The sequence below is a fragment of the Lynx canadensis genome, chromosome D4 (assembly GCF_007474595.2).
Source record: "Lynx canadensis isolate LIC74 chromosome D4, mLynCan4.pri.v2, whole genome shotgun sequence".
In the NCBI taxonomy this organism is placed as follows: domain Eukaryota; kingdom Metazoa; phylum Chordata; class Mammalia; order Carnivora; family Felidae; genus Lynx; species Lynx canadensis.
In genome coordinates, this window is record NC_044315.2 from 9,593,725 (window position 1) to 9,612,586 (window position 18,862).

Consider the following 18,862-nt stretch of genomic DNA (forward strand, 5'->3'; position numbering starts at 1 on the left):
GCTCAGGTCATGATCTCACAGTTCATGAGTTCGAGCCCTGTATCGGGCTCTGAGCCTGCTTCAGATTCCGTGTCTCCCTCTCTCTCTGTCCCTCCCCTGCCCTCACTCTGTCTCTCTCTCAAAACTAAAATAAACATTAAAAAAAATAAAAATGTGGTAAATCTATATATTAGAATATTATTTAGCAATAAAAAGAAATAAAGTACTGATACATGCTACAACATGAATGAACTTTGAAAACATTATGCTAAGTGAAAGAAATCAGACACAAAAGGTCACATCTTGTAGGAGTCCATTTATGTGAAAGATCCAAAAAAGTTAAATACATAAAAATAAGAAATAGATTGGTGGTTGCCAGGGGTTGAAGAGAGAGTAACATGGGGATTAAGTGTGGGGTTTCATTTCAGGGTGACAAAAATGTTTTCAAATTACAGACAGTGGTTGTACAACACTGTGAATGTACTAAATTCCACAGAATTGTTCACTTCATAATGGTGAATCTTATGTAAATTTAACCCCAACAGATAATTCTATGGACAACAGTCAGGAAACCCTTGGGATTTCTCTTAAGAGCCAATGGTCATTATAAATCTAACTTCCAGTCATATCACTTTTCTTTACTTTCTCCTATTATTCTGTTTGTCTTTTTGTTCAGTGGTATAATTTTTTGTTTTCCTTTGACTCCGCTACAAGAGTGCCAAATATAACCCACACACACCAATGACAATACACTCTATCCCTCTGGATAGAATCTTCACCATCTTCCCCCCCACTGTAAATGGAGTTTAGATATCCTCACTAAAGTAGATATTTATTGTTTTGTTTGTTTAGAATAGCACCATCCACTCCTACCACTATATCTAATGAGGGTTTCTTTAAACCAATTGGTTCTAGCAGGAGCTGGAAGTCATAGCATCCAGGCTACTTTTCTCTTCCTTGTCTCTACCATAAAGTCACTCATATTACTCAGTATGGGCCAGGCTTAGGCACAGTTCAAGGATAGGCACATGATCCAAGTCATCATTATCAGATGACTTCTCCAAGATTTGTTAAATTCAAGCTGAAAGAAGAGAACCCTCTTCTCTTTGGCCAGCAAGACATAAGAACGAAGTTGACAACAAACCTGGACATATCACTCTCCCATATTTCAAGATGCACTATGAAGCTACCGTAATTAAAACAGTATGGTACTGGCACAACAACAGTAACAGATCAATGGAACGGGACAGAGACCCCAGAAATAAGCCCACACTTCTATGGTCAATTCATCTTCAACAACGGAGGCAAGGCTATATATACAATGAGGAAAAGACAGTCTCTTCAAAAAATGGTGTTGGGAGCCAAAGCATAAGAGACTCTTAAAAACTGAGAACAAACTGAGGGCTGATGGGGGGTGGGAGGGAGGGGAGGGTGGGTGATGGGTATTGAAGAGGGCATCTTTTGGGATGAGCACTGGGTGTTGTATGGAAACCAATTTGACACTAAATTTAATATATTTAAATAAAAAATGGTGTTGGCAAAACTGGACAGCTACATGGAAAAGATTGAAAGTGGACCATTTTCTTACACGATACACAAAAATAAACTCAAATTAGATTGGAGATCTAAATGTGGAAAGTGAAATTATAAAAACTCCCAAATGAAAACATAAGCAGCAATCTTTTGTACATAAGCCTTAGCAAAATTTTTCTGAATATGTCTCTTCAGGAAAGGGAAACAAAAGTGAAAATAAATTATTGGGGCTACACCAAAATTAAAGTCATTTTCACAGTAAAGGGAACTGTCAACAAAACAAAAATGCAATGTACTGAATGGGAGAAAATATTTGCAAATGATATATCTAATAAGGGGTTAATATTCAAAATATATAAAGAATTGATACAACTAAAAAAAATAGCCTGATTTAAAAATGGGCAGAAGACATGAAGTGACATTTTTCCAAAGAAGGCATAGAGAATGCCAAGAGACATGAAAAGATTCTCAACATCAGTCATCATCAAGAAAATACAAATCAAAACCAAATGAGATATTACTTCACATTAGCTGTCAGAACAGTTCTGTTTTTCAGAACACAAGAAAAAACAAGTGTTGGTGAAGATGTGGAGAAAAAGGAACCCTTGTGCACTATTGGTGGGAATGCCAACTGGTGCCGCTACTGTGGAAAACAGTATGGAGGTTCCTCAAAAACTTAAAAATAGAATTAACACATGATCCAGCTATTCCATTACTTAGTATTTACTCCCACCCCCTCAAAACCCCCACTAATTTGAAAAGATATCTATAGCCCTATGTTTATTGCAACATTATTTACAATAGCCAAGATATGAAAGCAACCCAAGTGCCTATCAACAGGTGAATGAATAAAGAAAATGTGGTATAGGAGTTCCTAGGTGGCTCAGTTGGTTAAACAGCCGACTCTTGGTTTCAGCTCAGGTCATGATCTCACAATTCTTGAGTTGAAGCCCCGCATTGGGCTCTCCACTAATAGTGTGGAACCAGCTTGGGATTCTCTCTAGCCTGCTCGGGACGCTCTCTCTCCCTCTCTCTCAAAATAAATAAACTTAAAAATAAAAAGAAAATGTGGTATGTGAGGAGAGAGAGAGAGTGACAGAGACAGAGACAGAGACAGAGAGAGAATGGAATATCACTCAGTCTTAAAAGAGAATGAGATCTTGCCATTTGTAACAACATGGATGGACCTAGGGGGCATATGTTAAGTGAAATAAGCCAGAACCAGCAAATACCATATGATTTCACTTATATGTGGAATCTGAAGAAAAACAAAACAAATACACAAATGAACAAAACAGAAACAGATTCATCAATACAGAAAACAAACTGGTGCCTGCCAGACAGGAAGAAGATGGAGGGAAGGAAGAAATAGATGAAGGGGATTAAGAAGTTCAAGCTTCCAGTGATAAAGAAGTCACGGAGATGAAAAGCACAGCAGAGGAAATATAGTCTATAGTACTGTAATAACACCAGACAGTGACAGATTGTGATAGACATTGCAGAATGTATAGAATTGTCAAATGGCTATGATGTACAGCTGTAACTAATGTAAGATTGTATGTCAACTATATTTCAATAACAATTTTTTTTAAAAGAAAGTGGAAAAGGAGCACCTAGGTGGTTCCGTCGGTTAGGCATCCCACTCTTAATTTAGGTTCAGGTCATGATCTCATGTTCATGGGATGGAGCCCCATGCTGTCAGCGTGGAGCCTGTTTGGGATTTTCTCTCTTCCTCTCTGCCTCTCACTCTTTCTCTCTCTCTGTCTCTCAAAATAAATAAATAAACATAAAAAAAAACGTGGAACAACTGGAACGCTCAGACACTGCTACAGAACTTTGGGAAACTGTTTAGCATTCTCTTATTAAAACTAGACATAGGACAAACCAATCATCTATAAATCCACTTCCTATGTACACATTCCCAAGATATTTGTGTAGCTGCACTATTTAGAACAGCCAAAAAGTAGAAACTAATGCCCATCAATGGAGAAGAGATCTTTAGTGGTATATTCACACAACACAACACTATACAACAATGAGCAATCTACAACCATGTCCGAAAACATGGATGAACGTAGCTAATGCTGAGTGAAAGAAGAAAACACAAAAGTATTCAAACTACATGCATTCACTTGTGAAAGTGCAAAAATGGGTAAAACTAAATTACGCTGGGAGGAGTGACTATTCCCATGGGGACAGTGGCTGCAAAGGAACATGAGAGGGCGTGTGCAAGGCTGACAATGTGTTTTTTTCAGGTGGGTGCTGGTTACTCATCTTTTTTAAGTTTGTCAAAATTCTTACCAAAATGTTCAGGCTTAGTTTTATTTCATAAACATTGTAAACATCATCGTTTTTCAGTCTGTATCTGATTATTATATTATCTGCAGTCCTCATGGCTTTCATCTGTTAGTTCTTGTTTGGGGTATCTTATTCCCTTGTGTGTCTGCTTCTCTTTGGGTTTGTGCTTCATATTGTATTTTTTTTAATTTTTTAATGTTTATTTACTTTTGAGAGAGAGACAGAGACAGAGTGCAAGTGAGGGAGGTGCAGGGGAAGAAAGAGACACAGGATTCGAAGCAAGCTCCAGGCTCCGAGCTGTCAGCAAAGAGCCCTACTCAGGGCTTGAACTCACAAATCATGAGATCATGACCTGAGCTGAAGCCGGATGCTTAACTGACTGAGCCACCCAGGTGCCCCACATTGTGCTTTATTAAAATTTTTTTTTACAATTTTTATTTATTTTTGAGAGAGACACAGTATGGGTGGGTGAGGGGCAGAGAGAGAGGGGGACAGAATTCACGAAGCAGGCTCCACGCTCTGAGCTGTCAGGACAAAGCCCAACACCGGGCTCAAACCGGTGAACCATGAGATCGTGACCTGAGCTGAAGTTGGACGTTTAACCAACTGAGTCCCCAGGTACCCCCCTGCTATATTGTACTTTAAATTATGAAGGGAAATAATGTGAAGACTGGGGTGACATTATTTTCCTCTAAATATTTTTTTTCAATTGCTTTTACTTAGTATTTGGGCTCATTAGCGATCTGGGATCATCGTAATACAAATTCAGTGCTTTAGATTTTCCAGTCCTCTGGTGACTCAAAACCAGGCAGAAGTATGGTGTGAAGTCCTTTTAATTATAGTTTACTTTTACTCCTAGGAAACCTTTTTTTTATATTTATTATTTTGAGAGAGAGAACGTGGGCAGGGGAGGGCCAGAGAGAGAGGAAGAGAGAGAATCCCAAGCGGCTTCATGCCGTCAGTATGGAGCCCAACGCGAAGACCCTGACACTGGGCTCAAACTCACAAACCGTAAGATCACGACCTGAGCCAAAGTCAGATGCTTAACCGCCTAAGCCAAACAGGACCCCCTTCTAGGAAACCTGTTAAGAATGCTGCCCAAGATGGGATCGGCTTGATCCTTTTAAATAAGACTCATTTCCCAACACCCGAGTAATGGTGGAGCAATTATCTGGGTTCACCTTAATAAGCTGTCATGGGATTACTTCCCCAAGGCCTCCTCAAAACAGATAAATAGGTCTGTGCTCTCAGTACAACCCCTTTCTTCATGAACCTGAGATCCAAGCACCAATTATCAGATCTCCCATCCTCAACCTGCTATTTTCTGTCTCCTTTTTTCAGGGACTGGAGATCCAGGCATCAATACCATCCTGTCCACCTTTTAGCCACTAAGACCAAAAAAAAAGTGCATTCAAAGCTGTCTATGGTCTCTCACCACTTCCTACCCTCCATAAACACATGTTAAGAGAATGAAGCAGAAGCTAACATTCAGGGAAAAGTAAAGCAAACAATGGCTAGAGACGGTCCTAGCGACATAAATATGTCTGGTTCCAAATCTTAGGAGGGCCAGTACCACCAAATGGCCTTTATGAAGTATCTCCACATGATCCAAGCCAAATTTATTCCTTTTTCCTGACATTTTGGCACTTCTGAGGGACTTAACTCATGTATACAGGGCGCTGATACTGTGGCTACTGCTGTCCCAACGGCACAGAACAAGGACGAGAGCCATGTCTTTGATCCTGTTATCTATCTACTCTTGGCTTCAGATCTTCACCATTTAGGGTGGGGGCGAAACTAACACCAGCTCCTCACATTTCTGATCACACTTCCCAAAACTGAGTTGTAACCTCTTTATAACAAAACACCTGGACCGAAGATTTCAAATCCTTAGTGCAAAAGCCCTGGAAAATTACCTTGGAATAAACTAAGAGCTCGTTCTGAGACAAAACTACCCAGACCTTCATTTCTGGAAGTCGGTATAATTTTCTATCCATATCATCTATGATGTTACTCACACAACTCCTTGAAAATGAATAATCTCTTTTATATTTGTGCCTGGTATACACAAGGCACTCAATATTTGCTACAGTAGAGTCTTTTGTTGTAGGATGCAATGTCAAGTACAATTAAAGATAGAAATGAGGTGATTCCCTGAAACTGAATTGAGGTGCACTGATCTTATGGGGAAAAGAAGAAAAGACAGCATCATATGTCACATTTCCATTTTATCTCTTTCCTGTAGAGAGAAGGAACAAGCATTTATTTAAAAAGACCATGGATTATAAACTATGACAGTTCCACATGCATCATTTTGTTTAATTATCACCATGAGCATGTGAGGAGGATAATGTTAGCTGCATTATTACGTAAAAAGAAAATAAAACTCAGAAACCTAAGTAATTGATGCAGGGTTATAGGTTAAATATGGGATTCGGGCATTGCTATACGTGGCACCAAAATCTGCCTCCTCAGTACACGTTCTTCTGAGCCTTGATCTCCCTATCTGTGCCCTGAAGAATATACCCAGGTCTAGGTTGGCAAAGAGATAGCACATAAGCCCAGTACTCAATGCTATCCCAAGTGGCCATCCGTAAAATCAATCACGTCCTTCTTTTCTGCTGAGCAATGACTCACAATCTCCATAAGTCAGTTGGTCCACAAACAACTCTTATGTCAACCAGCAGTAGCACTCACATTAAATGTTTTATTCCATTCCTTGTTTCTAAAATGATATAAGCCTGTTCCTAGGCCTCCAGATTTAAGCTAAGATATTCAGGTAATAGCAAAGTAGACCTAAAGAGGTCATAGTGTTGGACTTCACAATACAGATGCCCTAACACTGGGAACCCTCCACCAAAGAGTCAACGGAGCTATTATTCCTCATCCAAGAACTCCTTAGCGTCAGAAACCCTCGAAAGGCATGCCTCGGCTTCAGTATAAAGTAGGTCCAGAAACTGAAATTCACATGGTAGCCAATATTTCTTGGCCGTTTCAGACCTGAAAAGAGAAGATGAAGTCTGGGGAAAGGAAGCAGAATAAGAGGCTGGAGGAGTTTGGGTGTCTGGCAATTTGGGTATCTGGGAAATGTCAGCTTGTGGGAGCAGGGGAGCAATCAGGTACCCAATATTTCAGCACATCCAGGTCTCATTTTGCCATTCTTCACCCGTGGCCTAGAGAATATGCTTAGGTGATTTCAAACAAAGCCTCAAATTTCTGGCTTGATGAAACAGGCAATATTCATTTTGAATTATGTTTGCAGAAGGCTGGGGGCAGAATACAAGAGGTCAGGAAAGGTGAAGTAACATGATGATGTCAGTTTGAGTGGAGGTATTTTGCATAATAGTATTTTCTCCTATGTAGGGCACTGGGGAGAATGACATTTCAAAAGAGCACAGAGAAAACAGAAGGCCATCGAATGAAGCAGGAGTTATCAAACTTGAGAATGCTTTGGACAAAACCTAATAGCCCAGGTGCTGTACCAGGCTACCCCCTTCAGCAACATCCCTGTGCTATGAGCCACCTTCTTTGGTATGAAAGTATGGAATATGGAATATGTATACTTTAGTATACAAGTATGGAAGTGAAAGTCCATTGGCTTTCAAACTTGTATTAGCAGGGAAATATTTGATAACATGGAACCCTATACCTAAATCTATACCTAATGAAGTCTCTCTGAGCTCCTATTCTGGAGAAAAGGATGCACACTGTCTTTCGATAAAACCTATCTGGCTTTGGGTATGTTGCAATATACAGAAGTGTGCTGGCTCTGGTGTCAGGTGACCTGGTTCAGGACTCAGATCTTTCGTTCGCTAACATCACAGTGAAAGTTAATACCCCTCTCTGAGCCTTGGTAACCTCATGGTTACCATCAACTGGGGCTTGATGTGATGTTATACTAAGAAAAGGAACATGTGAATAAAGGCTTTTTTTAAATGTGTCCTTCCTTTTTAATTAAAAAGGAGAAGAAAAGAAATTTTAAAAGACTTCTATTTGTTTTTTGTCTCTTCCTCCCTCCCTTAGCTGCGATATTGTCTTTTTAGTGACAAATGACTCAAAGCTGGGTTTTGCTTGTTATTTAACACAAGAAACTTTGGTTGCTATAACAAACTCCAAAAACTTCAGAAGAGTTAACACAGTGTAAGATGGTTTCTTAATCAAGCAAAATGCAACAGGCATATTCCTGGTCAGTTGATGGCCTTTTCAGAATCTTCTGAATGATCCTGGTGCATTCATTCCACCAGTAGATAGCAGAAAACAGAATGAAGGTTTACATAGGAGGTTTCTGTACATTTTTTTCCTGGAAATGGCAAACATGGTTCTGAGCACATTCAATTGTCAAAACTCAGTCACAGGATCCTGTATCGATGCAACAGGAACTAGGATATACAGAATTTATACAAGCCATCTTCTATAGGAGAGACTGCATGAGTGTCACCCTTATGTGATTCTCCACATGTCAAAATTGAGAGTTATCATGTGAATGCATCTTCCTAAAAAGGAAGCAACTGTTAACACAGCTACAGAGATAAGAAAAAACAAACTGGGATCTATTCTGAAGATAATGCAAAATACACTTTTTAAAAAAAGCCTGTACAGTCAAATGTGTGAATGCTGGGGAGAGGTGGGGGCGTTACTACACAAAGAAGAAAGTATGTTTTGCATCACCAGTTTGAGTTTCCCTATGACCTTTGCACTGTTATTGATTTCTCCGTTCTTTTTCCATTTTCTTCCCTGCTACTTTCGAAAGACACTTTTACCTACTTTATTTAGATGTTTATAAACTGTAGTGTTTATGGATTCCAAGTTCTAGGAGTAGAAAAGGGAAGTGTTTGCAGAGAGACTGTTACAATCTTACATTGTTCCTTGTCCACAAATTAATTCTCTATACGTGATTTGTTTAAGTTGGTTAATCAGTAAGCACTGTGCAAACAGGTGTCATCCTGGATTTTCAAAAGTGATGTAATATGAAAACGGTTCCAAGTACATGTTCCATTCATGGTGCTTACTGATATAAATGTTTTTCTAAACTAACATTAGCATTGTTTATATGAAAAGACCAAAAGCAACAGCTGGAACAGCCAGAGGCCAAAGCATCCATTTTGCCTGGAAGTCAGCCCATGCATCCCACCATTGACCATGGAACCCTCTGGCCACTGCCTCTCACAGGGCAGCCCCTGTATGCTCTCTGCAGAATGGATTCCAGCCTCTGTTTCCACGTACTGAAAGCAGGACTCTTGCTCCACAATCTCTGATTCCTGTCATTTACCTTCCCTCCCTCCTGTGTTTGGGAACTGTCTACCTGAGCACAACACTTCTTCTCTTCCAGGAACAGTGCCCATCCCTCAATGAGCACGTTTTTTCCTCTTTCAAACTTTCTGCACCTCTCGGGACCTTCCCCCCCACCCCATTCCAGGGCCAGCCACAATGGATAAAACTAGTTCTCACCACTGTAACACAGGGGTGATTGGATTCCTTGCAGCCCACCACTGGGAGTGCGCTAGCCCAGCACTGTCCTGAATGAGATCCAACAAATTCCATTTCTATAGGTAGTTAACAGATGTTACCAACAGAGAGGTGGGAGTAGTGCCCATAATCAAATACATTGTGGAAACGCTGAGAAAAATAAATTAAATACGCGTATTCAATGTGGACGGTCTAAATGTTTGAAATATGCCACTGTTGTCAGGAATCTCTGAAAGAGGGTTGGGTCATATAGTGCTTCCCAAACCCATGTGACTTAAGCACGCTTTTCCTCAGAGTTTCTCACGGCACCAATGCTGATGGGAACACACTTTGGGAGAAATGGCTGTCCAAGCTCTTCTGTCGCAAGATGGCAATTTCAGCCATCATAAGAGGATTTTACAATGACTCACTCTGATGATATTACTCTATTCACGAAGTGGCCTTGCAAAGATTTGCCTGATACTGTTTGACCCGATGGCAACTCCCAAACAGTAGTGGATGTGCCGGACATGGAGATGTGTTGCCCAGTGCTCCCCACCGGGATGGACTTTCTACTCAGCTGCCAGGAGCAGACAGCCTTCAGCTATCAGCTCCTGTAGGCTTCGCTTCAGCTGCAGACAGCCAACTTGCCTAAGGCTGAATCCTTCCCTGCACACTCTGACCAGCACCTTTCACTCCATGATGGGTTGACTGAGGCTTTGTCAAGCCTGCAGTGCAACTCAACTGTTTTCTGCCCTGTCCTGCTTCCCCACTTTTTTCCTGTCACAGGCACTGAGATGTAATAAATACCTTAGGATTGAATGTCCATCTCATCTCAGGGTCTGGTTCCAAAGAACCCCACATGTGAGAAGTGTAACCAGAAATAATCAGAGGAAGCAATCCTAAAATGGGATTTTATTTTTTTTTAATTTTTTTTAACGTTTATTTATTTTTGAGACAGAGAGAGACAGAGCAGGAATGGGGGAGGGGCAGAGAGAGGGAGACACAGAATCTGAAACAGGCTCCAGGCTCTGAGCCATCAGCCCAGAGCCCGACGCGGGGCTCGAACTCACGGACCGCGAGATCGTGACCTGAGCTGAAGTCGGATGCTTAACCGACTGAGCCACCCAGGCGCCCCTAAAATGGGATTTTAGAGCTGGACCATGCACCTCTCAGCCCGCAACTGAGGACACTACCACCAGTGGTAACTAGAGTGGACAGCTCCTGATACAAGCTCACAGTCCACCTGTTAAATCTTCCACTGGAGATAAACTGGGATGATGAACCAGTGAAAGGGAAGCATTGAGGGTGGGCACACGCAATGTAGTAGGTTTTTTTGAGACATGAAGGAAACAGGAGCTATCAGAAAAATTATACTGATGACTTTTGCCATGCAACAAGAATATGCTGCAGATAATGAACATCTGAGGGTAAGTTTTGAAAAGAACTGAAAAATAAAAGTTCTCTTTGGATTCAGAAGAATGGCAGGAAAGGTGAGAACAAGGCCCAGTGAGAGAAGTTGAACCTTAAATGTGGTTGAATGTCTAAACACAGCAGTTATGTTAAACCCAGGTCAGGGTCTTGCTTGGGGAAAACTATAACCTGTTACATGGAATAGAACATACAATTTGGCAGACCTTGAGGCATTCCAATTATCCATTGTGGAAAAAGATGTCATGTGGACTTGCAACAAACCCCACTGAGACTTTCACAGCACATGCACCTGGATTTCTGGAACAATGCTATGTCATATGCAACAGAGGAGCATATGTCTTCTACAAACAACCGCTGACATGCTACTGGACATTGTGAGAGATAGAATGCCTAAGCATGGGCCACCAAATGACCATGAACCCAGAACTACTCATTATGAGCTAGATCCTGTCAATTCATGAAGTTATAAAGTTGGGTAGGCTCATCCACAAATGATCATAACATGAAAGCAATATATTTGGGATCGAGCATGAATATGGAGGTAGCTCAGATCCCCCATTGTGCCCATCAATGATGTAACAATATTCCCCCTGAGCTCACACCTATGTCTGTGTGACAGATCCATTATAGCTAAAGGAGGAAGCAAAAGCCTGAGTTTGATTTACAGATGAGTTGGCCCATTATGTGGGTGCAGGTGCACAATGTTCAGGGATAGCCTTAAATAACTGTAGTGAGAGAGAACACTTCCAATGGAAGGGTAAGGAGGTTGGGCTTCTGTCATGTTAATGGACTTAGGACAGGGGTCATGAAGCGTGAAAACTATTTTGTGTGTTTGTTAACATCCATCAGACAAAATTATTTAGCCAGTTAACATCAGCCAGTCCCTGTCATTGGCCACCGGAATATTAGAACAATGAAACATGAACTAAGGGGCCAAAATGGCAGAGGTGGAGGTTATGACTGGGCTCAACATCATTCACCCCACTTATCAACTAAATATCCAATATGCCAGCAACAGAAGCCAACACTGAGCATCCAATATGGCACCATTTCTCTTGGAGGCCAACTAGCCAGTTGGTGGCAATTGCATATACTTGGCCCTTTTCGTCCTAAAGGTGCCAGGGGTTCTTATTCACTGGAGTAGACAGTATTTTCCCCCAAGTATGTGTTTACATTTTCTGCCCATAAGGCACACACAAATATCACTATCTAAGTACAGAGTGTTTGATCCACTGGCATGTGATCTCACAAATATCACATCAGAACAGGGGGACTCATGGGGTGTCTGGGTGGCTCAGTCAGTTAAGCATCCCACTTTGGCTCAGGTCATGATCTTACGGTTCATGAGTTCAAGCCCTGTGTAGGGCTCTGTGCTGACAGCTAAGAGCCTGGAGCCTGCTTCAGATTCTGTGTCTCCCTTTCTCTCTGCCTCTCCCCTACTTCTTCTCTGTCTCTGTCTCTCTTTCTCTCAAAAATAAACATTAAAAATTATTTTAAAAAGAATAGGGAACTCACTTGATAGCAAAGGCAATATAGGAGTAAGCCCATGTCCATGGGATCCACTAGTCCCATCATATGCCACAGAACCCAGAATCTTGATGGAGCACTGTAACGGTCTGCTAAAGGCATAGGTAAAGTGCTGGCCCACAATAATGTGTGCTGATGGGGTGCCATATTTCAGGGTATAATCTATGAATTACATCAAAGTGTCTTCATTGCAAAGACATGTGTCTGGGAACAACACATGGGGAGGAGACAGGAGAGACCCACCTGACTATAACCCACTGGAGGACTCTACTTCCAATCCCATTAGAACTCTTCGTGGCTGGAGATTCGGTTTTGCAAATAGTGTATACTTTCACTGCTGAATTATCAGCTACAGCTGCCACCTTGACATTCTGGACTTGCATCCAGGGACTAGCAGGCAAGAAGAATTGCCATCCTGGCAGGAGAATTTACCCCAAACACCAGGAGAAGGTAGAGCTGTTACACATGGGGGCAGGAAAGGATATATATGGATCCCAGGTAATCCATTTGGTACTCCTTTGCCCAGTTGGACTGTGAGTAGGCAAGGACACCAACCCTAATCTATGAAGGGCACAGTGATCAGGGGCTTAGACCCCTTGTACATGATGACTGGATCACATTAACAGGTAAGGCCATCAAGACAGGCCATAAGTGAGGTGAGGGCAACTTGTACTGCATAGTGGAGGGGACAGATGAGCGCCAACTGTGGCTCTGAGGCCAAGTGCAACAGCATGGACTGCAGCTCATACCACTAACTCCCCTCTTCCAATTTCCCTCAGGAAGGGAGGCCTACTAGAATCCTGGAGAAGTTGTTCACTGAACATATATGGAAAAGTGGATCTAAATATCACTATTGTAGACACAAGAGTGGCATGGCCCAGATTCCCCTGCTAGGATGGACTTGCTGCCTGGCTGTGGGGACCATGAGCAGACAGCTTCCAGGGGTCACTTCCTCCAGGACTGGCTTCAGCTGCACAACAATACCTGCAGTAATGCCCTTGCTTGTGGCTGAGGGAGGAAGGGCTATAAAGGTTGGGCCATATCTGGCTCAATGTGGAGCACCTGATGGGCAATATTACTCCAGAGTTTGCCACTGGATAGCCTGAAACTTTATCAGTCCACCTGAAAGGTCAAAATCTTCCTCTGACCAGCTGTGTTTTTCTCCCTTTCTTTTTTTTAATTTTTTTTTCAACGTTTATTTATTTTTGGGACAGAGAGAGACAGAGCATGAACGGGGGAGGGGCAGAGAGAGAGGGAGACACAGAATCGGAAACAGGCTCCAGGCTCTGAGCCATCAGCCCAGAGCCCGACGCGGGGCTCGAACTCACGGAGCGTGAGATCGTGACCTGGCTGAAGTCGGACGCTTAACCGACTGCGCCACCCAGGCGCCCCTTTCTCCCTTTCTTTACACAGGCCTTGATCCCTAATAAACATCTTGCACCTCAAACTCCACCTTAACATCTGTTTCCATTCAGAACATGACCTGTGGAAGCATACAAGCAGTAGGAATTAACAAATATAGTACCAGCAATGGCTAACATTTGTTGAGTACTTAATATGAGCCAGGAATTTTGATGACTGCTCTCTCTATGTATTATATATCTCATTTTATCCTAAGGAAAACAACACATTATGGGACTGATACCACTATCATCACCCGCACCATATAGATGAGGGAACTCGAGGCACCAAGGGGTCATGCACCTTGCCCAAGGTCACATTTCTAGAACTTGAGAGCTGATTTATTTAATCGCTACATATATTGAATCTAAAACATCAGGAGATAATAAGATTATGTTGAAGAGCTTTTGTAAGCCGTGATATGTTATGCAAATAGTAGTCAATCACCATGTCAGGGTCCCTGCAGAAAAGGGATGACACACTCAAATTAAGTGGATTAACAAATGATTTGCAAGGGTGTGAGCCCAGTAGAGAATTAGTACTATGCCCAAGGACTAAGAATACTGGGGTGTTCTCCCACCTCCAGGAATGAAGGAAGGAGAGGAGGAAGTGGCCACAGGGAATCCAGAAGCAGAGAAAGTTCTATGGGAAGGGCTGTCTTCCAGGGTCTGTGGCCTGATATTGATGATAATGCGATGAAGAAAAGAACACTCACCCTCCTCTCCTCCCTCCCTCTGCTGTCCTGCCAGGCTCCCCATTAGCTGTGCCTAACAACAAGCAAAAATCCACACAAGGCACACCCTGCACCACAGGGCAAAGAAAGTGAAGAGTAGATCAGAGAGACAAACAGAAACCATCTAGAACACACAGTGAAGACATACAGGTAGTAGGTGAAGAAACTAAGGATCAAAGCAGACGTCAACCAAGACCATTCAGTTTTGGTGGTAGAACAGGGACTTCAATACCCTGAACCCAATCCTCTGTTTTCCAACCTCATTGCTTCGTGTAATGAAAGAAGAGTACTTTTCCTCCTCGCTTGGGTACTTAATTACAGAACAATCACACAGCCTACCTGGGATCCTAATAAAATTAAGAGCTCACTTGCTTCTTATTTCTTGCCCCAGTTGACAAGTCATCCTCGTAGGGTTCGGTGCAATGTCAACGGGGTGATAATCCATCCCTGTAGTATACCAAGTTTTAATGTACTTCCTTAAAATATACCATCTACATTGTCTTGAAACTTCTAACAGCATGAGGAAGTGAAGCAAGCCCTGCTAAACATGTTAAGACTTCCTTCCCTGAGGGGCCAAGAGTTTGGAGAAATGAAGGCAAGCCAGGGACTTTTTCCAGAAAAATTGGAAAATATTTCGCTTTTATGAAACCAATTCAGTGAAATTATAGAGGTAAAACAGAATTTGTGTTAAAAGAAGGGACAGCAAGAAGGGAACAAAGGGCCAGTGGATGTTTATCGACTATACCATAAGCCAGGCCTTGTTCTAAATATACATATAGCAAATATGTATAAGGCGCATCTGAATTTGACTCCTCAGGGTTTTCTTCTCCCCCCATCTACAGACATAAATGGAAACCTCCTTTGGGAGAAGCCCCTTTCTTCATTTTCAACCATAAAGTTGAAGGAGGTGGACTACATCCCATTTCTAATGGCTTATACCAGTATATCCTGTCTCCTTATATTAGTTTGCTAGAGCTGCCATGACAAAATATCACAGGCTGCGTGGCTTAAATAACAGAAATGTATTTTTCTTGCCGTTCTGGAGGTTCAAACTCCAGAATCAAGTTGTCAACACACTTGATTTCTTCTGAGGCCTCTCTCCGTGGCTTACCAGTAAGGCTTCTTGCTGTGTCCTCTCATGGTCTTCCTTCTGTGCACCCATGTACCTGTCCTCAACTCCCCTTACAAGTATGCCAGTCATAACAGGTCCCACCCACCTGGTCTAATTTTACTTTAATGACCTCTTTAGGAGCCCAATCTTCAAATACAGTCACATTCTTAAGGTACCGGGGGTTAGGGGTTGAAAATACGAAGCTGGGAGATGAGACACAATTCAGGCCATCATAGCTCCTTTGGACACAGCAAATGGTTCAAGGATGGAAAAGTATTCCAGTCAGATGCTGGGAGACTCAAGGAAATGCATGTCCAGAGTTCTGGGAAAGAAGAGTTCCCACTCTTCCACTAGACTTGGTAGTATTATCAGGCTTGAGGTTCCTGTAGCCACTTTTCTATCATAAGGAAAGTCAACTCAAGATGAAACTATCACATGGAGGAATGGAGAACAGAGACTCAGGGAAACCGCACCAGAGTGTATGAGTTGAGTCTCTAAACTACCCTTGGCCTTAACTGGCACCAATATATTTTCCTTTGGATTTAAGCTAATTTGACTTGAAGTTCTTTCAAGTACAACATCGAAGTTCCTAACTGATATGATATTATATCTTTGTTTTTCAGAGACTTGTAGCTAAGTACTAGAATTTGTGTCCATCTCTGACAGATGCTAATGTTCTGGCATTTGCCGCCATACCAAGTTTACTACTGGCAGCTACAAGGCTACAGGCCAACTACAACTATGGCCCTAACTTCAGTTGTCTTTAATATAAGAATGTAGTAAGTTACCTATCCTTCCAAAATCCGTACATTCCACACAACGTCCCCCAAATCCAGTATATGAATAGGCTGCTTTAAAGTGATAAACCATTTGAGGTACCTAGGTGGCTAAGTTGATTAAGCATCTGATTCTTAATTTCATCAGGTCATGAGTTCACGGTTTGTGAGATCAAGCCCCATGTTGGGCTCTGCTGTGACAGTGCAGAGCCTGCTTGGGATTCTCTCTCTCGCTCTCTCTCTCTGCCCCTCCCCTACTCACACTCTCTTTGACTTTCTCAAAATAAATAAATAAACATTTTTGAAAAATAAATAAAGTGATAAAACATGTGTACCAATGAAGATTTAGGTTACTTCCATACCATGTCTATTTTAACTAATACTGTAATCAACATAGGAGTGCATTTATTTTCATATTTTTCATTTTCTTTGGGTAAATACCCAGTAGTAGAATTACTGGACCATATGGAATTTTTGGTTTTAATTATAACAGATAAGACAGATGTGATAAATACACACAATGAAATATTATACAGTCATAAAAAAGAGATACTGCCATTTATGATAACATGGATGGACTTCGAGGGCATTATTCTAAGTGGAATAAGTTAGAGACAGACAAATGCCATATGATTTTACTCATATGTAGGATCTAAATGTAATAATAATAAGCATCCTACTTCAGCTCAGGTTATGATCCGGTGGTCCATGAGTTCAAGCCCTGCAGCTCAGAGCCTGGAGCCTGCTTCCAATTCTGTATCTCCCTCTCTCTCTGCCCCTCCCCCACTTGTGTTCTGTTTCTCTCTCTCAAAAATAAATAAACTTTAAACATTTTTAAATAATAATAATAAACAAATAAGCAAAAAGCAGAATCAGACCTGTAAACACAGAGAACTGATGGTTGCCAGAAGGGAGGAGGTGGGGGGATAGGGAAAGAGAATGAAGGGGAGTAGGAGATACAGGCTTCTAGCTAAAAATGGAAAAGGATGGGCACCTGGGTTGCTCAGTCAGTTGAGCATCTGACTCTTGATTTCAGCCCAGGGTCATGAGATTGAGCCCTGACTCAGTCTCCACAATGAGCATGGAGCCTGCTTAAGATTGTCTTTCTTTTTCTCTCTCTCTTTCTCCTTCTGTCTCTCCCCCCTGCTTGCTCACTCTACCTCTCTCTCTAAAATTAAAAAATAATAATAAAAAATCAATGGGAAAGGAATGAATAAGTCACAGGAGTAAAAGATAAAGCACAGGGAATACAGTCAATGATACTGTAGTAGCATTGTGGGGTGAAAAATGGTAGTCACACTGGTGGAGAGACAGCATAATAGAGAAGTTGAATCACTATGTTGTACACCTGAAATTAATGTAACTTTGTGTGTCAACTATATGCAAATTTTAAAAATTATTTAAAGAATTTTTTTTTAAAAATAATGAAGTTTGTTGTTTGGGTATCGTTTAATAAGTTCTATATAGATTTGGGATACTAACCCTTTATCCAATATATCATTTGCAAATATCTTTACTGTATGGTAACTAACTAAAATATAAAAAAAAAATAATAAAAGTAAATAAAAAATAATAAAGTCACTGATCCAAAGAAAAGAAATAAATGAATAAAATGATAAACCAGCCAGCGACTCTCTATTCAAATTCCAGAGGAAAGCCTAGGTTTCTGAAATACCACCCATCTTGGATAGACTTGCTAAAGACATTGAACTCTTACTCCCGGGGCCGTAGCTATCTTGAAAAGGTAAGGACATTTTACCTTCCATTCAGTTGAATTCAACACAGGTTTGCTGTGCCAGGCATTCTGCCGTGTGCTGTAGAGGGTCTGAGAGGGGAATGACATGGCTCCTGGCCTGAGGACACTGACATTTATCACAGGAAGGGGACTCTGCAAACAGCTGACAAAATACAAACAGAAATAACCAAACACGACCTCTTGTACTTTGTAAATAAATACCTTTTCTCAGAGAGGCTGAGAAGAGTGCCTTGTCTCAGATTTGTGGTTGCTCTCATCTTTGGGTGAAGAGACCAGATTGTTAAATAGCACCTGTTGAACAATGAAATCTATTAAAAATACACAGTGTTTTGCACTTGCCCACCACAGGCTTTAAAATGCTTTTGCCACAATTTACGACAACAAAGGTAGAGGAACATACAGAACCATGTGGGACTCTGACACCTCTTTTCCCAAAGGAAAAGAATAAAGCTGTAACCATAATAACTATGCAACACCATGGAAACCATACAGAAAATCATGGAACCAAGAACATCTAAAGAGATTTGTTAGGACAGTAATTTCCTCAGTAATAATATGGCTTTTTTTCTTCAGTTAATCTGATCATGCAGCTTATAATTTCAAATTTCAAAACACTGTTTGGCTTTCCTAGTTTGGGTTTTGAGACGATATCCTTATTATATTAACTGAAAATTGAGAACTCACAGCCAAAACACATGCTTGTGAGGACCCTGGAGACAAACTACTTGAAATCTAGAGTGCCTTAAACTTTTAGAACCGTGGCGTCCAAAAGCATAATTTAATTATTTCTCTTCCTTATTGTTTTATTATAATCATCAAATGCTACATTAAATAGTATAGTGGACAGATTCAGTGCTATGAGAATTACA

General features: G+C 41.3%; 1 long non-coding RNA gene across 4 annotated transcripts in view; it reads right to left on the bottom strand.

The window, feature by feature from the left end:
- The window catches only part of LOC116738438, a 305,676-nt gene extending 287,580 nt beyond the window's left edge, over nucleotides 1-18,096 (bottom strand). For all 4 annotated transcript variants that reach the window (XR_004344388.1, XR_004344387.1, XR_004344386.1 and 1 more), the window contains exon 1: nucleotides 17,997-18,096. This is a non-coding gene — a long non-coding RNA (uncharacterized LOC116738438). The remainder of the gene's footprint in view (nucleotides 1-17,996) is intronic.
- Nucleotides 18,097-18,862: the final 766 nt, after the last annotated feature.